The sequence below is a fragment of the Cyprinus carpio genome, chromosome A25, assembly GCF_018340385.1.
Source record: "Cyprinus carpio isolate SPL01 chromosome A25, ASM1834038v1, whole genome shotgun sequence".
Taxonomy (NCBI): domain Eukaryota; kingdom Metazoa; phylum Chordata; class Actinopteri; order Cypriniformes; family Cyprinidae; genus Cyprinus; species Cyprinus carpio.
Window position 1 is genome coordinate 9,797,064 of NC_056596.1, and position 22,956 is coordinate 9,820,019.

General features: G+C 36.8%; 1 protein-coding gene, 1 long non-coding RNA gene and 1 pseudogene across 2 annotated transcripts in view; all 3 read right to left on the reverse strand.

Moving 5' to 3' along the window:
• The window catches only part of LOC109060816 (microtubule-associated protein 1A-like), a 131,909-nt gene that overhangs the window by 89,760 nt on the left and 19,193 nt on the right, over positions 1-22,956 (reverse strand).
• LOC122135592 lies at positions 2,696-3,368 on the reverse strand. The gene is made up of 3 exons (XR_006153608.1): positions 3,327-3,368; positions 2,979-3,033; positions 2,696-2,729 (listed from the first exon to the last, which is right to left on the reverse strand). It is a non-coding gene; the product is annotated as an uncharacterized LOC122135592 (long non-coding RNA).
• On the reverse strand, positions 5,420-21,460 carry LOC122135658 (annotated as a pseudogene).

Genomic DNA, 22,956 nt, shown 5'->3' on the forward strand with positions numbered 1-22,956 from the left:
TGCGGCTAGAACTTGGCAACCTGCTCATGAACGCTGCTTGTGTGAACGAGCACCGATGCTGTGTAGTGTCTGGAGTTGACGGTCAGGAAGTGTGCTTGGTTGCTGGCGGAGGAGGAGTTGAGATATGTTAACTTAACCAGCAGATGGCAGTAGATACCCAACAATCTTTCAGGTACATCGCTTGCATTTTAAAGTCAAAATGAAATCAAAATCAACACCTTTTACTTTTTAAATACATGCTTATAGTCTTGTAAACAATTAATAATAGCCAATATTAATAAAAACTGAAATCTAAAATTAATTAATTAATTAAATACACAAAACAAATACTTTTAAATGTGGATTTAGGCATCACAACATTATAAGGTACAGTATAAAAAAATGCGTATTCATTTTGAAATTGGTTAAAGATTAAAATTTCAAGGCTATTAAATTATTAAGTGTTATTTGATGATAAAGGTAAGGGTCACCTTTACTTCCTGGAGAGATAGTTAGACTAGAATTGATGCTGGACACAGATGAGGAAGAGGATGAAGTGTTTCTTCTCCTGTCTACAACTCTCGAGTTCTGAAGGGAGGGAGCTTTAAGAGCAGCTGGAGCTCGCAATTCTGTCTAAATGAGATAGAAAAATGTTTAAATACATTAAAAGAAGTTTATCTGTAATATCAACCATGTCATACATCCTCTTATTTTGGTACTAAATGACAAAACATTCAGTCTACTTTGTACATTGTAATAACAACCTACACAGCAGTTTGAAAGTTTGGGGTCAGTCATTTGTTTTAAAAAATTAATTAATTTTATTCAACAAGGATGTATTAAATTGATCAAAACGGATAGAAAAACATTTATAATGTTACAAAAAAAATCTGTTTTTCAAATTAGACGTTGTTCTTTTGAAACTACGTAATAATCAAAGCGTATCACAGTAGTTTTAGCAAAATTTGTAAACTGGTTGCACAACATTAATAAGTAAGAATGTGTTCTTGAGCAGCAGAATGATTTCTGAAAAGTCAATGTGAGGACACTAAAAAGACTGGAGTAAGGATGCTAAAAATTCTGCTTTGCCATCACAAGACTTGGAAATGGACTTTTAACATATATTAAGGGAAATTTTGTATTCTTTTAATTGGAGTATTGAGTATATTCACAACATTCATGCTTTTTTTTTTTGTTTTTGTATTATCAACAGTTATCATTGTAATAATCACTCATCCGTTTTTAAAGAAAATAAGATACAACAGTGGCAGCTCCTTTTACCTTGTTCCGGGCAGGAATGCTGCTTCTTCCTGGCAAACTGCTGTTAAAGGAAGAGTCACTGACATCAGAAGCAACACTGGTGTTATCAGAGAGAAGGTCTTCAGAAGAACCAGCTCTACTTGTGTTTCTACTGCTGGGACTGCGCTTTAGCCCAAAATTACCCTGTGGTGTTCATCGATCCACCCAAAGTAAATCTTAATGTTAAACACTAACAATCTTAATAAATAGAGGGAAGTGCTCATACTTTGCTGGGAGGAGGAAGTCTAGATTTAGTCGCCGGTGGCATTTTGGTGCTGGAGGAAAGTCGTGAGTTTCCTTGTGCTGTGGGTTTGCTGGGTAACACCCCACTACTAGTCCACAAGTGGCGTTTGCCTCTAGTTGCCATCTTAGGCTCGTGTCACAGCAGGCCCTGACTGGCACTGATGTGCATGAGCGTGGTTTGCCAAAACCCAGCCGCCCCGTAAGACTTCAGCATACGCTTCTGAATGGCAGGTGGAAGCTGCTTCATTGGACTGTCCTGCACAAGAAAGGTTTCTCTTTTGATGGGACTCAGAACATCAGCTGGCTTGCTAAACATGTTCAGTTTGGATGTGGTGTCCCTCCTGCCTCAAATGTCTCAGTCTCTATGGCTTGGCTTGAGGAAACGACGCTTCAGCTACAGAATCTGTTGTCACCGTGTTTGCTCGAGGTGGCTGGCGAGCAAGGCTGAGCTTCTTTGCAGATTTCATCAACTCTTCTCTCCTGTGAGCGGACTCCAGCTGGGCTCTTCTTCTCCAAGAGACGGGCCGCTGCTTATACTGTCCTTCACATGAATCTCCACTCCATGGGAAATGCATTTCTCTTTATGACTGATTGGACCAATGAAAACCTCATCCTCAGCATCGTAATCTCCTTTGGAGCTATGAGGGAACATTTCCACATGATATTTATCATCATAAAATATTAAATCAACATTATAATTCATATTGTTTAATGCAGGAATAATGAGCAAAAAAATAAAAAAATAAATAAATAAAAAAAATAAAAATAAATAAATAAAATAATGATAATATTCTATATATCTATATATATTTATATAATATTCATATATATATTCTTTTCATAATTTAATCACGCACTAGTTAATTCCAAACCAAACCATTTAACCAAATTAAATCTGATTCATCATATACCAAATTAAATCTGTTAATAATATAAAAATATATATATATATATATATTTTAAATAATCATTTTATGTTTTCTGTTCAGTTTAATTTTCGAGTTTTAAGTTTAGGTTCTCATCAATATTTATATTTTATTTCAGCTTTCATTAATCAACAAAAAATATTTTTAATAGGTTAAGTCAACAATAACAACACTGCCTTGAACATATTGAACATTTAATACAAACCTTTCAGGTGTATTTATATTTTATTTCAGCTTTTGTTAATTAAAAGTCAAATTTCTCCTCAGCCAGTGAAACAAAATCTAGAAGTAAAAAAAACAAATAAAAATAATTAACTAATAAATACAAAGAAATCATTATCTGTGTGTTGTTACAGTACACTTTTACACAGTTACAAATACTGTTGTTGGTGATTTGGACATGGCTAGTGTTTTTACCATGATTAACCATGGTATTACAATCTGCTAGAATCACTGTACAATGGTACCACTGCTGTAATTTTTGTAATGTAAGTTTAGACATATTGTGATTAGATAAAATAAAATAATTACCACTGTGAGAGAGAGATGCCATCTTCAGCCTGGAAAACAAATGGAGGCCAAAGTCCTGCTAACATTGGTACCACTGCTTGTTAATGTGTTTCCCCTTTTTGATTACTAACAGCGTTTGAGACATCAAAAGTACATTTAACCAAAATTTAGATTTTAAAATACTCTGATCATAAAAACTAAGGGAACTCAAAAAGAGAGCAATTTTTACGTCTAATAACAAAACACATATACATTTATACAAGGTCGTGGAGCCATCATGTATTCATACGGTTTACTCATGGACTCATATACGTATTTGATCTTAAAAAACAGATTATACAAACATTTAATACGACCACAAATACTCACTGTTTGTTAGACAGAGCTCTCGGGTTCTATTTATAAATCGTATAGTGTTGATGTTCACAATAAATAACACGCACTAGCGACTCTGTTTCCACATTTCAAATTTCGTGGGTCAGGCTGATTTTCGAAGATCACGTGACACGAATGCTGCGACAGGATTGGTGGAGCACGTTTCCGGAACGCTCGCCCCCCCCCCCCCCCCCCAATTCGTCGTTTGTTGACGTTATGCGCAGAAAAAAATAAAAAAATAAAAAGAGCATTAAAATAAATAAATGATAAAAAAAAACATACCATGTTAAAATGAATAACAATTGAATTGATAATGTGTATGACTATGTTTATGCTATATTTTTTTATTAATGAGTAACATTTCAAATATTACAGAACATGCCACTAACATATAATGCTTAAGAAATGCAGTGGTTTCATTGTATATTTAAATATTAATATGGAATATATATGAAGAAAGGACATTTCTAATTATTTCAATGCACATGATTTGTTAAGTACGCTATTTTATAAAGTAATAATGTTATAATATTATTGTCATATATATATGATAAGGTTCAAATTAACACCAATGATTAGGTTAAGCTAAATATGAACATTTTATTGTCAAAAATATTAGACACCCATGTTTAAAGAAATTCCAATGTAAATTAAACCACAATAACCATATTCTAGATTTACCAAAATTATATTCCATAAACATCTATCCGGTCCCCACTTTGCTTTCCTGTCTACTCCACTGTCCTATCATAATAAAGGCAAAAATGCCAAAAAAATAAATCTAAAAAAAATATATAAATAAATAAATATATAAATTAAACAATGATGGAAAAATATTTCATTCCACCCAAATGGGAATGAAAACTACAGTAAAAAAAAAAAAATACTGCAGAGAACCCACAAATTCTCTCCATTTCTTTCCTATTTTTTTTTTACTAATATTGTATTGTTTACTGTGTACACACATCTGTAACAAAACCTATAACATTCTGTTAGAACCATTAACATATCCCCACAAGGAATAATATCTGCAGTAAAAAATAAAGTACTTCATATTACCATCACAATAATTAATAAAACAGCATCTCGACAAACTCGTGGGACTTGTGTAGTGTGTTTGAGTCCTGTCCTGTGGTTTATAGGAGGTGGGGCTGGATCAAAATTGATAAAAACACTCTAAACAGAAAATAAACTGTACTTACATTTTAGCACAGTTTATCATTGTTTGTTTTTTTAAAGAGAAAAAATTTTAGCAATGTACCACTGTAAACCAGTTAACATTCCTTCCCTTAGTACACCTTGTAGATGTCATTTTGCAAGTGCAGTTAACGGCTACATTTCCACGAAATACAGAGGCCCATAATCAAAGTCTTTTACCATTCCAAACCGCTCACCCCTTTAAAAAAATGTCCTGAGGCATTGCATCTTTTCATAGCCTTCTAAAAATAAAACATAAAAACTGATTTAGAGGCAAATAATGCACTTTCAAAAAAAGTGTTGCTCCACATTAACCAGAGACTCAACAACATGTGAACCTTTTGTGCTCTTTATTAAAGTGTTTTCTCACAATTAAACAGGACTCTTCTATGAACAGCCAAAACACCTTATATCAAGATTATCTGACTGAGCACAATATTACGCGGAAAGAATTTGAACATTTGAGCCAACATGCCGTTCAATTCCAAACTTTGTGCGAGGCAAATTACGCAAAGATGAAACAAACCCCCATGCATATAATAAAAAACAAGTGTTGCTGCTTTTCCAGTTCACTATCACAGGCTCATAAGCCTTACCATGTTCATAAAAATGTCTCTCGGTGTTGTTTATGGGGATTGAAGTGATTGGTTAGCGATTTCTAGGAGAGGTTTCGCAGACCGGTGCATTGGGCTTCCAGGAGTCGGAGAAGAAGGAGTAGTTTATGGCCATAAGCTTTGTGCGGATGGAAACCTTTGTTGTCCCGCTTGCATTGTTGTTGTTCCTGATGAGGGGATAAAACTTAGTACATGTGGGGAAGGAGTCTACAGTGTTTCTTATAGTCGGTTCATCCTCCTCAGGGTCTGTGTCATCGATGAGGAGGGATGGCCTGCTCATGAATCCTCAATACGGAACTCTGGGTGGCTCATTAAATTGTGAATGAGAGCTGCTGAGCCTCTGGTTGTCTCAAGACCCATCGTACGGGACACTGGATCCCGGAAAGCAGTAAACACACGGATCTAAAGAAAAAAGCATCATAAACCAAAGGAAAATAAGCGTTCAGCTAACATTCACCCATTTTGAGCATTTTGGTTATAAGATTATTTTTACGAATAGCTAATGCATATAGCCATCACGGCTAGCCATATTTACCTGCTGAATTAACACAATCCTTCATTTGTTGTTTCGGGGAATTCTACAGTTTTACCCTGCACTCTACACAACAATTTGTTATGAATGGATTGGTCGCAGATGTAGTGACAGCACAAAGGGCTGGCCTGGTCGGGACACACAAATCTCTACATTCAAACCATTAAAAAAAAAAAAATAGCAAAGCAAATAAGGAAAACACGTCTAAAATACAACGTAAATGTCACCTGCATTACATAAAAAACTACAACTTAATATGAGCATTAAAAATCAACTCAAACTTGGGATGTGAGGTATGAAATCAAGGAAACCTCATTAATTTATGGGTTTTCTGAATTTTGTTGAGGACCCCTGCACCACAGAACCCTGCCCCCTTTTTTAGCTCATTTCTCAGCAATGGTTCTATTTCATTCTACTGGTCTTACATCTCCTCCAGCAAATCACGTGTCCCGGGACAGGTGCTGTACTATCGCTCCCTTTGCGTGACAGTGACCGCGTAAGTCAGTCAGGAACATAAAACTCAGGAAAAGGGGGGGGCGACTTGTGGAATTGTGGAACTCACGCTGTGGGTGTAGGAGGTGAGAAAAACCAATACATCACCCAGTTGCATCATTTCAAAAAGAGTTCGAATGGCTTCTCCAGGCCTCCCTCCCCCCCAGAAGACGAGGAGTCCCAATCCAAGGAAGACACACCACAGCCACTGGCTCACCAGAGAGGACCTACACCCTAAAAGGCTTCCCTCCAAACTGCAGAATTAGGAACGTAAAAACAAATACCATGTTAGGATTCCGAACAATTGTTGATAACTGACACAGGCCTGATCGAGGATACAATTGTGAAGTAACCTGTATAACAAAGGACCCGAATACTATAGCGCAGAAGTTCATGTTAGTGACGATGCCATCGAAAACTTTCTCTAGCCCGTGGATTCGTACGAGCGTTAATATCATTAAAAAGCTGCCTGCATCACAAATGTGTTAAGAGACAATGGTGGTAGTTGCTCTGAAGGAGGAGCGTGAGAGGAGTGTTCTGGACGCTTGTCAAGGTCCCAAAGACTCTGCTCACTCTCGGGCAAAAAATGAAAATAAAATCAGAGATATAATAGAGGGTGGACTCCTGACTGGGCTGCTCTAAATCCAGGGTTTTCCAAACATTTTTTCTCAGCCATACCCGCTTGGATGTACAAATATTTACATAAATATGTACTTGATTACTTGAAAAAGTCAGTGTTTCCTATTCATTAGACTAGACGTGTGGCGGCCCACCACAGTTTTTAAAGCGCAAGATACCTTAATCCAAAAAAAAAAACCTGCGAGTTTCAAACCGAAGTGCACACTTTACTCACGCATCAGTTGTGATCAGGTGTTCCACATCCAGAATGGCTCAGTTCACAGTGAATGCAGTGAACTTCAATTTCTGCATGTGCTTAGAGAGTAGCATAGCCGTTTGAAGGAAGATATGTGATGTCATATTTAATATTTTTAGGAAAAGTGTTTTATTTTGGAGCTGTACTTTAAAGGCATTAGTTCACTCAAAAATAAAACTTCTGTCATCATTTACCTCATCCTCAAGTTGTTTCCAAACCTGTATGATTTTCGTTTATTCTTCTGAACACCAAAGAAGATATTTGCAGAATGTTGGTAACCAAACAGTTGCTGGTCCCATTGACTTCCATAGTATTATTATTTTTTCCAGATTACCACAGAAGTTTATTTGGGGGGGTGTGAACTATCCCTTTAAAGTAGAATCAGGTACTTTTAGTTGTGAAAATGTCTCAGGCCAGGTTACATTCACAACTGGCATTTTAGGAAAAATCAAACTAATAAAACCATTATGTAATAACAATAATAATTTTGTATTATCTGTTTGTGTAAACTATTATTACAAAAAGGAAGTCCGAAACATTTACTGTTTGTATGAATATCGCAATTGTACAGTTTAAAATAAAAATTAATGTGATTGTTTGATCACTTTTAAGAATTTATTTTACAATAGTTACATAACTAATATTTATATATTAAATTAATCACCTTTCAAACATTCAAACTTTAAATATTTAAATTAGTTTTTATTTTGGCAAAATTCCTGCTAAAACCTTGTGAACCTGGCCCACGAAAATGTTGGAATTATGCGAATGTGAACTAATAAAGTGAACCTAGTGAACTTAGTGCACGTTGCGTTCATCAACTTCAACATCAACCCTACTCTAGATATTTTGGGTGGTGCTTACCGGCAAACAGCAGCGTGAAAGATGATGGTTAGCGGATATACAGCATGTCGAGAGGATGTTCTTCATCATGGTGCGGGATAAAATAAGGGGCTGTGTTACGGCCATACGGTTTGCGCAACAGTAAAGCATCAGTGGGAGGCTCTGTCGCCAGTGCTAGCGACGCAAATGTGTCCATAATTAAATTCACCCACAGCATCTGTACAGCTTTGAGAGGGGAGTCCTATGCGAAGAGTTAGAAAAAGCAAAAAGTTTAATAGAAAGAATGAGATGGCATAGAGGACAGGAAAAAAGAGGAAGCAGAAGTCTGACCTGTGTGATACAAGCTCCTGTAAACGCCACAATGACAGCCACCACATTGACCGTCAGCTGAAAACTGGAGGAACTTTGAGATACTGTCATAGACGTTCCTCCCCCACAATCACTGCCTTCACAATGCTGCTGAAGTTATCGTCTGTCAGGATAATGTCTGATTGACCTCTTTGGCCACATCTGTAACCAGCAATGCCCTATAAAAACAGATCATGACACATCACTGTCAAATTTCATTAACTTTCCAAATACATTCATGCTAATTTTGGAATATTGCATAAAATACGTGATGGAAACATTAAAGGCACAGTAAACATTTACAGGTAGTCAGCAAAATTTCAGTGTGTGACTTGCCATTACTTTGTGATTAATTGTGAAATTACTAGCAATCCATTAAATCATATTTGTTTCAAAGTAAATCCCTACACTAATTTAAGTTTTAGTAAGTATACTTCAAAACCATTTAAAATATTTATTGACATATCACTTAAGACTTACTGATATCAATTATAATTAAACTTTTTTGGAGTATTCTTTATAATTATGGGCCCTAATCATACACCTGGCGCAATGTGGCGCAAGGTGTTGCGCAAGTGTGTTTTGATAGTTTCAGCTTGACAACACTTCTCATTTTCCCCGACCTGCACCACCGTTCTTTAAATAGCAAAATGAATTTGCATAAAAAACCCATTTGTGCGCCCATGGGCATGTGGTCTATTATTTCGACATAAGTCTTATTGAGCTCTATCATACACTGTTTTGAGGAACTGAAAATAGACTTCGCCATAGACCAACTCAAACTTGGTCTAAAGGTCTGGCGCAATATTTTTTCTTTAGTATTTAAAGGTGCTGTTGTAGTAGATTTTTGACTCTATTAAAGCATAAAAATACCATAATATGTTTGAGATATTTAAGAAACATGCTAAGTTAATAGTACTTGTTATCTGAAAAACAATTGCTACGTCAGTTATTCCCCTTTGAAAATGTGCGCTCCGGGCCCGAAATGTGCTGATTTATGTTTTGGTTTTGTTGAAACCCGCCCATTGCAGCAGTTTAACCCAATTGTATTTTGGCCCCCCGGGTTGCCAGCTGGTGTAAAACACAACGTATTTCATTTTGTTCATCGTCAAGTGCGCTCGTTTCTGTTTTGTTCCGACAATCTGGCAAACTACGGTGCGTCAAGGTCCTGAGGAGTAAACTGACAATACATTACAAAATCCCCCCAAAAACACCTGTACTTTCTAAACTTCACAGTACATCCCTCATAGTGATGTACAAGCAAGCAAGTTTTTCAAATTTTTTAAAAAGTCCTACCATTGCAAATCCAACATCAGCTTTTTTTAGCGCAGGGCCATCATTGGTTCCGTCTCCAGTGACAGCAAACTGACTTGTCTCTGTTCTAATATGGTGCTATCAATTATACCTTAAAGTAGACAGCAAAACATTTTTTTTGCAGTCAGATTGTATTAGGCACCACAACAATTTAAACAACAGCAGTCCTGTGATTTGAAAGTCATTACCTTTGACCCAATGTATGCTTATCGGTTTGGAGAAGATCTCGCAAGTACAAAGCAGTTTGGGCCAGATCTTTGGTCCAGCCGCTCTTGCTCAATCTGAAAATATGATGAGGCCTTTGAATATCAACCTTTCATTTGAATGAAAAACTGATCCATGTTTTTATTTTGACCAACCTCGACCTCTCCAAGTTCATTGCTATTCGTCTGTTTTGAACTCATTTGACTTCAATGCAAAGGAAGTCATCGCCTATATGGAGAATGCCCACCTTGGTTGCAATAGCTCGCGAGCGGTGTGTTAATGTTATCCCCTGTGACCATGCGCACAGTGATGCCTGCTTGCTGGCACTTCATGAATAGCATCAGGGACCTGTGGTGATTATACCACCAGGGGTTAAGTGTCAACAAACACATGCTGACGAATAGTAATGAGCATTTCAGCCGTGTCTTTGCTTTGTTTTTTCACTGTCAAATGCATTATTTTCCATATAAAGTTGATGGAATCGGAGTTGAATTAATGGTCAAGTGAGCAGTTACCTCGGGCCGAACAGGATCCTCAATGCCCACAACACAAATGCAGGTAAGTTCCAGTCAGGATATCGCGCCTCAATTATCCCCAATCAGGCTCCCCATCCGAAACAGGGGAAAGTCCCTGTAAGCGAGGCAGATGGTCCTCAAACCCTCCGAGAGGCCATGGCCTCAATCACCTTTTTTCACCATGTCATCCCGATCAATGGGCCTGAAGACTTTAGCTTCGCCACTGGCTGTCAGGACTTGACAGCACCTGGGCAAATATTAAATATTATGAAAAGCTTTATAACTTTTTGGAGAAAAGGGGAAAGTTAATGAGACAAGTATGTAGTCTCAAATTTATATTTAATTTTTGACCCATGCAGATTTCAACATTCAAGTCGCGCCCAAGTTTTCCTGTGAATATGGCACGTTGGAACCAACAGAAAAAAAGGTGCGCTGGTTTTTGAAAGGTGAACTTCTGTAAGACTGGTGCTTTGTGCATCACTATACTTATTGAGAGTGAACCAAAAGAGCTTCTTTGTCAGTGAAATGTGTACTAATGTAAACAGAATCTTTAGTGTTTTCCAAATCATTAAATGGTCTATGTACCCAGGAGGAAAACTGGGACTAAAATATTGATGACTCAACCTGAACTATAAAGATTTCTGTGAGTGCTCCCATTGGATGAGAACATCCTTCACCCATAATAATACCGCTTGTATTATTATCTAGCAAATAGCAAATCACCTGCAATTATAAATGCGTAACTTACTTCCTCAGGAGGATTTCCTGATGCTCCTTTGCTGAACATACGGTAACTTCCATCTCGACCCTTCTTATTTAGGGACTGTGCTCATGGATTTTCCTGACTGAGTTGAAAGCGTGTATACTTGTGAAATTTTTTTCCTCAGGATATTCATTGCGAATGGCGTTGGTAATCTTTTCGTAATCCAGTGGTAAACCCTAGCAAGAACACATTCAGTTTTGTTCCCAACTTGACGGGGCAGACCGCCCTCTTTCCTCAGCCAGGCTAGGGACAGGAAAAAAGGGTTCATCAAAATCATGAAACTAAGTCTAGCCTAACAAAAAAGTAAGCAAAAAAATTACATTGCATTAAATAATGACTAAAAAAGTTTAAATACAGTGTGGTCCAAAAGTCTGAAACCACATTGATTTATCTTTAATAAATGATAATATCTTAATTACAATAAATATTTAAATAAATCTTCAAAACAAACATGAATTTGAGATAATGACAAATTCTGACATAAATTGGATAAATTATATATATATGCTATTGATCTATTATAATTTGATCTCTATAAAAATATATTAACTCTTCACTTAAATTTCTATGCTGAGTTCTATGTAACAAAAAAATTAATCTTGTTGGTCACAGTTTTTTTGAAATCCTCTGTATATTTAAAAAAGTACCACATTCAGGCAAAATATAGTTTGTTAGCACATTATTTTTGAAGTAGTATAGCCACAAAGTTAACCACTGATGATGCCTGTGACGAAGAAGATTCATGAATGTTGCCAGGAATCAGATCCAGGTTCTGGGACCTTATTGTAGTGTCTGTCTCCATATACACCTGAACCACTGTCATTGCTGTTCATGGTTAGGGTGGCTGTTTTATCACGAGCAAATTGCCCAGCGTGGCAGTTGGTTCCCATCGTATCTCGCAAGCGTTCCAAACGGATTATGCCCTTCACCAGGTTGTTGTCCTTCATCATTTTCTACAGGGAATGACAGATGAATTTACGACATAAATGACTGTTTACAACTTTGGTATGTACAAGTTTGCATGAAACTTCTGCAAAAGGGACAGATCACAATACTTTCACAGAATAGGGCAATGAAATAGTGACAGCAAGCGGATAATTCTTCTAGGCGCACCAGCGCAAACAAACCCGACCAGTGCTAGTGACGCCAAATGATGGAGACACTTGACAATAGAAGCAGGGATGGAGCATAGGAGTGCAGTCTTTAATCCAGGACAAGCGCCCGGATACCCAGAAAGTCGTCCACCAAAAAGAGCACCAGAAGCATGAGGACTGGGATGGCACTGAAATGGACGACGCCACTAGGAAACAAAAAAAACATCTGAACGCACACCAGGAACTACACATAGCATCATTTAAAAGGACGTTTACTTGGAGTTTTAATACAAGGATAAACAAATTAAAGTGGACCAAAAATGACAAAAAGTTCTGCACCACGGTCAAAATGCTTTTTTTATTATTTTCTTTTGTATTGTTACCTGCTTTCCCGTTTGCTTACAGCTAGTTTTGGTAAGACTTCCATTGAAGTACCCCGATTTCTCCTTTCTTTGGATCTGGTTTTTTTTGTGGCTTATTCATTCTGTTTTCATCCATCAACTGTTGAGGGGGATCCATCTCCACTGTGCCTGCCCATCCTTCTCTGAATACAGATGAAACCACAGTGATGTTAAAAAATTGTTTTTACTTTAAATGGTACTTATCATCTGCTTTATAAAATGTTTGTCCATCTGTACAAAGGTTATGCTACCTGCATGTATCAAACTATTATTAACCATCCAAAAAAAAATGTTGCAAGCAGAATTTAAAAGTCGTATTGCCCCAAATTAACACCAGAATGCAATAACTACTGTTTAACGGGTTGGGGTCAGTTAAGACTAATGTTTTCAAAAAGAAGTCTCTTATGCTTCACCTCACCAAGGACTGCATGCATTGATCAAAATTTAAGAAGAGTAATATTGTGAAATATTATTACAATTTAAATAACTGACTTTCTAGTTTAAGGTATCATTTTCCGAAAATAAACGCCACTAGCTTTCTGTGATGGAAAGTTGAATTTTTCGCAGCAAATGACCCAGTCGCAAGGTTACTATCCAGAACAGTCTATCAATGGGCACATGATCCATGATATATATATAATATATAGATATCTATTATATATATATATACTTATATATATTATAAAAACTGTGATTCTTTTTCCAGAAATTTTGTTAATGGTCACTTTTCAAACAATGTCACCCACAACCTTTGTGAACGCTTGTGTATGTCAAAATATTTGTGTAAATGGCGGACAAACTCCAACTCTGACGGTTCTTATTTATGTGTGAAGTGTTGTTTCAGAAGACGCTAAAAACTGTTTAACGACCATGTGCAGACCGAGAAAAAAAAAGGAAATGTTCTGGAGATTGACAGCATGTGTCTCGCCTGTATGTGCTATATGTTGTGGACAAGAGGAAAAAGCAGAGCTGGTAGCCTAAATCTTTCGTACTTCTAATCAGCATGAAAAGAGTTGAAGAGGCACAGTTAGCTAACTAGATTCAAACCATATGTTCACAGGACATTCTCACAATACATAAAAAGAAATTAAAAAACACACAAATGCGTTGCCGAAAGAATCACTACTGATTGAGAACTTAGGTCATCTGACTGCAATTTCATGTAATGTTCTATGCAGTGGTTCTAAACTAGTTTTGTCATACAAAAGTAACAAAAAATTAAATTTAATATCACCTACTGAACATATGTGTTAATATAATAACGAACTACATAGGGCGCATCAATGTACAAAATAATAATATAACGGGTTGAATAGGGAAAAACATCTAAATTGGTTTCAAATGTCTCTTAAATTTAGATGGGTTCTTGCAAAAAAAATTAATTGTGGCCAACACAAACCATGTATCTTAAGTGCACATGAACCCGTGAAGCAGTGTGGTTCATGTTTTGTTATTCAGAGTTGTTCACGGGTTTCGCTGACAATGAGCGTATGATGAATGTTGCTCAAGGAAGCAGATGCCCAATTATATGTTTAGCTGCATATTATTATTTGCATTTAGCAGTTTTTTTAAGAGGGGTCATATGATGCTGATAAAAATAACATTATTTTGTGTGTTTTGTGTATGAAATGTGTTTATGCCGGGTTAAGGTTTAAAAAAAACAATTTTTTTTGTCCACACTTACTGTACAATATTGTTTCTCCTCTATGCTCCGCTTTCTGAAATGCATCGATTTTCACAAGGCTCATCTCTCTGAAAAGCGAGGTGTGCTGTGATTGGCCAGCTATCCAGCATGTTGTGATTGGCGAATGCCTCAAGCGTGTGACAGAAATGTTACGCCCTCTTAACATATTGTGATACCTTGTCCGACCGGAGCGATGAGACAAAAAAAAATAAAAGCCATTATAAACGTGATATAAACATGATTTCTAGTTCATGTTTTCTTTTTTGGAAGGCAAAAACACAAGTAGTTTCGCTTCCTCAACGAAACCGCGGTCACAACACCGGTTGAGGTGAGCAGAGGCCGGAGGCCAGGCAAGAAGCCGCGGCAAGTTGATGTGATTTCCTCAGCGGGACCAGCACGGTGAGACAGCAGGCAGGAATTCTACGCGGGATCGTCCTTGGTCTTGAAGGCCAAACAAAGTAGTTTCGCTTTCACAGTGAAACACACAGCGTCTATACAACCCCATGGCGGCGGCAGCAACCACATACTAACAACGAGAATAAAAGGTACGCCTTCTTTCTCTTGCGTGAACATCTGGGTGGCGTTATGCAAATATTCCCACATACTGATGAAAATATGTGGGGGAGTGTTAGAACGAGCCGTTTCAGGGGTCGTGGTCGAGTGTTAACTTTTATAAAGAATATCTCTTTGGATTTGAGACTTCAGTCTTTGCAGCTTCACAAGATCTTCTTTATTCACCAAGAGCTTGTAACACTCCAAAGAGAAAGGAAATTTTTAAATCGCATCATATGACCCCTTTAACCATGACAACAGACCTGTGACCCATTTTTACATCACGGGACCCAACAGTTGAGAATCACTGATCTAAAGGAAACGCTATGACACACGATTACAGCATATGTGCTATATACACACCTTTTCTTTTTAAGCTGTTGCATCTGGCTTTTTGGCTGTTGAAAAGTGACATGGATCAATCAGATATCTGTGAATATCTTTATAGACACATGATCATTTGGAAATGATGTGACTCTTGCAGTATCCGTGTTTAGTATGTTTTATAAAATGACCGTATCTAGTTCCCTGGCCAAAGATTGCATTTCAAATAGTTAGCATATTTACTCATTTGGAGTGAAAACCCAAACTTGGTTAGAACTGAATGGATGCTTAAGGAATTATTTTGAAAATGCGCTTCAGAAACCAATCAGAAGGAACATACTTTTCTTTTTTTCTTTCTTCTCCTTCTTCTTCCTCTCTATTTCTTTCTTTTTCTCTTCTTTCTCCCTCCTTTTCTCCTCCTTCTCCCTCTTTTTCCTCTCCCTCTCTTCTTTTTTCTCCTCATCGTCATCATTTTATCATCTCCGCGTCTCCGAGGAGAGTGAAGATGATCCCCGTCTGAGAGTTCAACCCCCACTGCTGTATGTGACCAGCATATTTTCCGGAACCCTCCATCACATGCGTGCCTGAGCAAACAGGGCAAAAATGGGCATGTAAACCAGGTACTGTATATAACTATGGCAATCGGCGAAAAACGTTTTAGTCTTGACCTTTAGATTGCTACTATTATTGTCACTTTTTTAAAAAAGCAGAGGCAAAACCTGAAAGAAGCAGGGGGTCTTTGTCCACAGTTTTTTGACATGGTCCGACTCTCCAGTGGGGAGGGAGCTTCTCGTCAATTTTTAGATCGTTGCTTTGGATTAGTACAACCATCAGCAGGAAGGAGCGGTCACCTGCAAGCACAAAACAAAGGACTAGATGGCCTGTCTGAGACACAATAGTCAAAAATGTTTGCATAGCAAGACCAAAAGACGAGAGGCGTGTTTGTTTCAATATGAACATGTTTGCAGCAAGCCAAAAGATGGGTTTTCAATTGAACAAGCCAATGGCAACTAAAAAAAAACAGACTACTGGAATAAAACCCTATTCTATGTGCTTTAGCATTATTTTTTAAAAGAGCAGTTAAGCCAAGATAAAAGATAATTTTGTTATTTATCTACATACAGCTATTTTCCATACAGCAACAGTTCATTCCATGACTGTCAAGCTCCAAAAGGGAAACAAATACCAATGAAAGAACTAAAAAAGCCTTGAATCTTTAATCGAGCATATTCACATGCAGAATTTAAAAAAGGGTGTGTTGTGTTAATTAATGTTACACAAGACTCAAATACTTTCTACTTAAACTACGTTCTTTTTTATTTGCTTACTGAAGCTTAATTTGTTTATTGCTATAATTAATGAAAAAAGTGAAGTTAATCCCTACACAACTTTTTTTGTTTTTTCAGTGTAGATTTTTTTTTGTCCTTTATTTGAAACTTGACAGATATGGTCCCCATAAACTGTCACTCTATGGCAAGAGCTGCTAAACCCTTCTAAACATTTCCATTTAAAAGCATATGAGTTTAAAGGAACATGTCAATCCTAATTCTTAATTGTTTAATAAATTAAAAAGCTTCTTAGGGAGGACCATAATTTTACCATATTTTACTTGGTGCAATGTCTCCAACCACAATCTCGGCTCACAGGAATCTGAATGACCTTTGACCGGCTCGGAGCACAGTGGAACTTCTGCTCATTGTTCTATGCGGCTCTGAGGTCTCGAACGGAATTGCTTTTTCCCTTGCTCCAGTCATTAAAGGCTGTGACAGAACACACAAAGGACAGACAAGACAGGATGGCAGCACCCTCAATCCATCGGGCCTCTGCCTCAGCCCACTCGTCCTCAACTCCTCCAGCCGCCCCTACCACAGTCTGCACCAATGATAAAGTCCTTGTAAGTAGCTGCTCACAGCAACTTGTGTGTATAAGTCTTATATTATATATAATACACTTCTGTTCAAAAGTTTGGGGTCGGTAAGATTTCATTTTTTTTTTTACAGTAGTACAATTTATAGTACTTTGACTATTCAGCAAGGAGTGCATTATATTGTGAACGAAAAGTGAAAGTAAAGACATTTATGATACAAATGGATTTCTATTTCAAATAAATTGCTGTTCTTTTACACTTTCTATTCATCAAAGAATTCTGAAAAAACTAATCACAGTTGTCACAAAAATTTTAAGCAGCAAAACTGTTTTCAACACTTGATAATTCTAAGAATGTTTCTTGAGCAGCAGATCAGCATATTAAAATGATCATATCATGTGACATTGAAGACTGGAGTAATTGGCTGCTGAAAATTTAAGCTTTACATCAACATGAATCAATTACATTTTAAAATATTTACTTAACACACAAAAACAGTTACTTTTAAGTTGTAATAATATTGTACAATAGTATTGCTTTTACTGTAGTTTTTGATCAAATAAAAGGAGGGATCATTTTTTTAACCTTCCTTTCAAAACATTAAAAAAATCTTTCCAACCCCAAACACTTGAACTCTATGTCTAAGAATTGCTAATAGGATATTTGAGGTGCATAGCTGCAGTTTACAAGCAGGTGCACATTTAGTGAAGGAAAGTGAAGGACTCGTGCACTTGCAAACACAAAATAACATGATTTTTGCATGGAGTCTTTACTGCTAAATGCACAGCAGTGCTCACGGTACAGTATTGTTATTTTTTTTTCCCCTAAAAGAGAGGCCCGGCAGTGAGCCTTTGAATACATACTAGCCCTACGTCACCTTCATGATATGTTACAGCCAATTCATTTGTATTTCAACCGCACCAAGAGCAAATGAAACAGAGGTATAAATGATGTCAGTGACTGCACATAGGTGAGCGGCTAAAATCCCTCCGATACTCACGAATTCTCTGCTCTGCATTAGGAGGTTTATAGACAGAAAGGCCTAAGGATCTTATGGCGGCTACTTCCAAAATAAATTAAATCACCTCCTGCAAAGCGTCCAAACACTATCTGCAGGATGTTGTAGTGGCTTTTTTAGAGTGTCAGACAATGCCTACTCTCTCCAATTTCTTCTTTTTCTTCCTCGCATTGTCCTCAGACAGCCTTGACGCCCGGGACTTCACCCCTGAAATCCGAACATCATAATACCAATAGCGGAATAAACATTAAGATACTTTACGCTTACCAGGAAACAATAGGAAAAGGTAACCATCATGGAACATGACTCCCAATTCACCGATGTTTTTATTTATAGTGTGTGTTTTTTTTCAGGTGGTATCGCCTTCAGCCCGTACACGACAGCTATTAAGTTAATTATTCCTACAAATTATTACGATTTAAGCAAACTACACACAACACATATATAACTTTGCCTTTTTACCATATCAAATAAGCGTCTTGGTTGTAAAAATATTGATAATCATTTTCTATTACACATATAAAAATAAGATATACCACTACGTCAAGATATCTACACAGCACAAATCTAGACACCGCTGGATGTGTCCAAAGATTTCTCGTGGGTCACTTCAGATAATTATGATGGACCATGTGTTAATTACATATGACGTTTAGATGACCTAAACATCCTTATGGCGTATCTTAATGTCCAGAGCTTGTCACTGCACATTTTAAAAACACATTTCGCAATATGTATAATAATATGTAACAGGGAAACATACTGATTGATTTAGATAAATATTCAAAAAAATGACAGATGGATCAAGCGGAATTTTTAAAACACTTGAGACAAGTGAATTTGGCTTTAGAGGGTTTTTTACTTTGCTTTTCACAATTTGAAATATAATGGATTCCAACAATATACCAAAATATTTCCAATCCCCACACAAGCAAGAGTCCAGCCGGAACGCTTACACACGTGTAATCTCCCTCTCTTCCCTTCCTTTGCTCAATTACAAAACGCTGCGGCCCCTGCCCCCTCAAAGTTTTACCCAGCTTTTGGCAAGGGCAACAATGAAACGTAAACCCCATGCAGCATAGCATCGGCCACGTGCGATTAGCGTGATGTGGGCAATGACGAGCCTACCTCAGGTTTTAAGATGTGATTTGGGATTAACCTGAGGTAAATTTATCTGGTTCCACCTGTCCACAACTACAACTGTCTGTTTATTGCTCATGACACAGCAATTATGTCATTGCAGAGTGTTAAGCCCATGCTTATCGAAAACTGGAAAATATAGATGGATAGCAATGGTAAAATAGGACTTAAAAAGCAATAATCAAGGTCTGATTTAACCAGAGATAGGACTCTTTTTCATAACAGACAGATTGTGCCTATTTAGAATCACACATAAAAATCTTAAATCGAGAAGAATCACATGAGGAGGTTGTAAACATATTTCACTGGAATTATCAAGGGAACCATAAGCGGATCCATGGGGGGTTGTTAGACAAATGAGTGGATTTGAGCTCATTGCAATAATCTAAAGACCGAGTTAAGTTTGTAAACTCGCAAGAACAGAAGGTGATGAATAACCACGGCTGACATAAGCCAAAAAGAGGAACTGTAAATTCCACAGCAGACATCATGGTCACTTTTACTAATCTAAATTACCACGAAAGTACCACAGCAAGGGCCAGAATTTGCAGCGGTTTTAAGCATCTTTTGTCAGGCTGAATTGACCACATTATAACTGTAATATTTTATACGTTAGCAATGATGTAATGTTAAACACATGTCGATTACGCTTTCATTCCTAACCAATGGGTCACTGGAAATGATTACAGACAAAAGATATTAAACCTGAAAATAATAACTGAAATTCTAAGGGCTTTCAATAGTTTTAAAATAATAATTGTAACACTTCAGAATAAAATGTACCATTAGTTACTGCCATTAATGCTTTGATTTTAAATAATGGTATTGGTTATTCACACACTATATCATTTGTGTACGTACCGCTTTTTAATTTGCTATAATAGACTCACTCTTTTTACCTTTAGTGTGTCAGTGATGCGTGTGGCTTAACCCGTAAGTGTAACAGACGACACTTCTGACTTATGCTCTTCATAACATACCAGAGTGACCACCCTATCCACTCGGATAATTGACAAAAGCTGCATAGTGTGCGTAAAACACCAAGACCGGTGCAGATCATACGTTTGAAAATTGAATACACTACTCGAGGGTAGATTAACATTTGCTTTGACTGAAAATTCCTTATAATAGTGGTCAAAAATATACTAATGCTACCCCGTATTAGCCCACTTTGTATTACAAAGTGGTACAAACTTCTTCTTCCTTCTTATAGTAAACCTCCAATCCAATCAGTGATTGCATTATTAGTCTCCCACCTCACACTGTCAAGAAGCAACTTCTGAGTCTTTTAAAGCTAAAAAAAAATTTTGCCACTTGCTGACAGCTACAGTGCCCAATGACGAAAGGAACAAGCGACATTGAACATAAGAATGGCTCTGAACACCTTTCTAATTGCTAATTAATTATTGTACGCTCCACACCGCTCGCTAATGCGATTCGGCGAGACCGGATACGGAGACAGTCTTCCATGTGTAAGAGCCTGATGGTAAGTCGCGTTCTTTGCTCAAGGTGTGAAAATGTGAGCAGGTCATGGATCAAACCCAATGTGAAGTTTGAAAAAACATACAACCCTGGCTCTAGCCTCAGATCTAAATAACCACCCACCATTTGGTTCATCTTTTTTTTTGCATGATATTTTAGGTATCATCTTGTTAACTGGCTGATATAGACGTTTTTAAAATGTATTGGCATCACTTGAATATTGGAGTATGTAATTGTGCATGCTTTATTTATAATGTTTTTATATATCGATTACCTTTATCAATTTAATCCTAAAGCTCAAAGCACAATTTTTATACACTTTTAAACGCATCTAAGCAAATCTTAATATGAATATCCATGTTTAACTGTATATTATACTGTTGTTGGTGTCCTAAATTCACTTTTAACATTTAAAATGACTGATGGTTTTAGTGTTTTATTTTTAATTGATTTAAATTTAATATTGACCATTTATTAGTTATCGGCAACAATCTAAAAATAATTATCTGAAAATAATAATCAACATATTTGGCCAAAATTGCAAATTCTGTACATTTTCCAATTTATCTAAATATACATTTTTAGCCATTTTATTAATTTTGGTGATAAAAGAACAGTGCATTTTTATCAATGTCATTTAATGCATAAACATTAACAGTGGTAGCACAGGAAATATTTACCATCTATTGGTGATGATTTTAACCTGGAACAGAGTCCCTGAACATCTCCATAGCACTCCTGAATCCTTTGTGATCCATCTGTCCCTCTGAGTTCCATGAGTGATCGAAGTTCTTTGAGTGTGCAGCCAAAATCTCCATCATGATTGGCCTCTGTCTTGTACTTCGACCCACGGAATGAGTTTTTGGCCATAGTCCTGCTGAAGTGCACCAAAAATGGAGGAGAAGTGGCTTCCCCTGAGGTAAGGCAGTGCCAATATCCAGACTTAATTCCTCAGGGACACAAAAACCGACTCTTCTGATGAGGCACCCAGATGTAATTCAAATGCCATTTCCATTTGATTTTCTGGTGTATTTTCTCTCATCTTAGGTTGATCAGAGTCACAGGAGGTCAAATCATCAGGTTTGTACCAAGTTACATCTAAAACAAAAAAAGAAAGCAAGTTCATTACATACTCTATCATTCCCATGTCAGCTTATATGACTATTTATAACTTGAAGCCAAATAAAATGTGATTATTCATGTACTGTCACATCTGCCAGATCAAGTGATACCACTGTCAATCAACAAAGGAAGTAACATCAAACTGTATGTCTCTGGTTAAAGATGATGTTGACAGGTATGCAAATTGACAGCTGGCTTTTGTAATGGCCCTTGAGTGGAAAGATCTGTTACGTCTGCTTGAATGGAATGCTAAAATTAGTTCTGTTACATAAAACCAGCGTCTCGTCTAGAAGAGAGACCTGCCAAAGACAACAGAACATGTCTCAAAAGTTGTGTTCGAAAAAAATAGAGTGGGAAATAAAGTTTTAGAGGGCATTCGAAAGAAAGTGTAATTGAATGAACAAATGATTGAACCAGTGTTATATTAATATGGTTTATTATTTATATTTCAGTTTTAGTTTATTTCTAGTAATTTCAGTGCTTCATATTAAATTTATTTCAGTTAGTTGTAAAGGCAGTTTTTCTAATGGTCATTTAGTTCAAATTTTTTATCTTTAGCTTTAATTTTAGGTAATCGTAATAACCATGGATTGAAAAATAAATAAACTATTTTAACCAAAATCAGCAATGAAATCTAGGATTTTATATAATTGTAAATTATGTTGAGATTCAAAGGCTGTTTGCAGTGACATCTAAAGCCCTCTCAAAAGGTCATGGACAACAAAACATGTTTGGGTCATCTTGAATAAATTTGCATTTTTAAGACTTTAAAGCACCGCTTATTCTTTGATCATTAAATGTTTGCTCACAAACCTATTGGAAGTTTTTACCTTAACCTTTTTTTATCTGTATCATCCAAAAAAGTCTTTTTATTTCCCAGTTACAGAAAAAAAAACTTGCCAAACAAATGACCTTAAATAATGATTTTACAGAAGCACTAAACTAAAACAAACCATGATAGTCAACATACTTCAATTCATTATCATAAAACAAATGGAAAAGTACTCACAGATTTGTTTTACATGTCCATTACGGCAACAATGAGACAAATGCAGCCCCTCGACCAGCACAGTCAGAAGGTGCTGCTTTCAGAGACTGAGCGAATCGCCGTCACGTTCAACTACTCCAAACAACACATAGTCTGTATTACAAAGCAAATGCCAAAAATTCACCTTTACTACATATAAAATGATTTGACCTTCAGTGGACGGTCTTGAGGAGCACAGTCTCCAACTAGAGGAAAT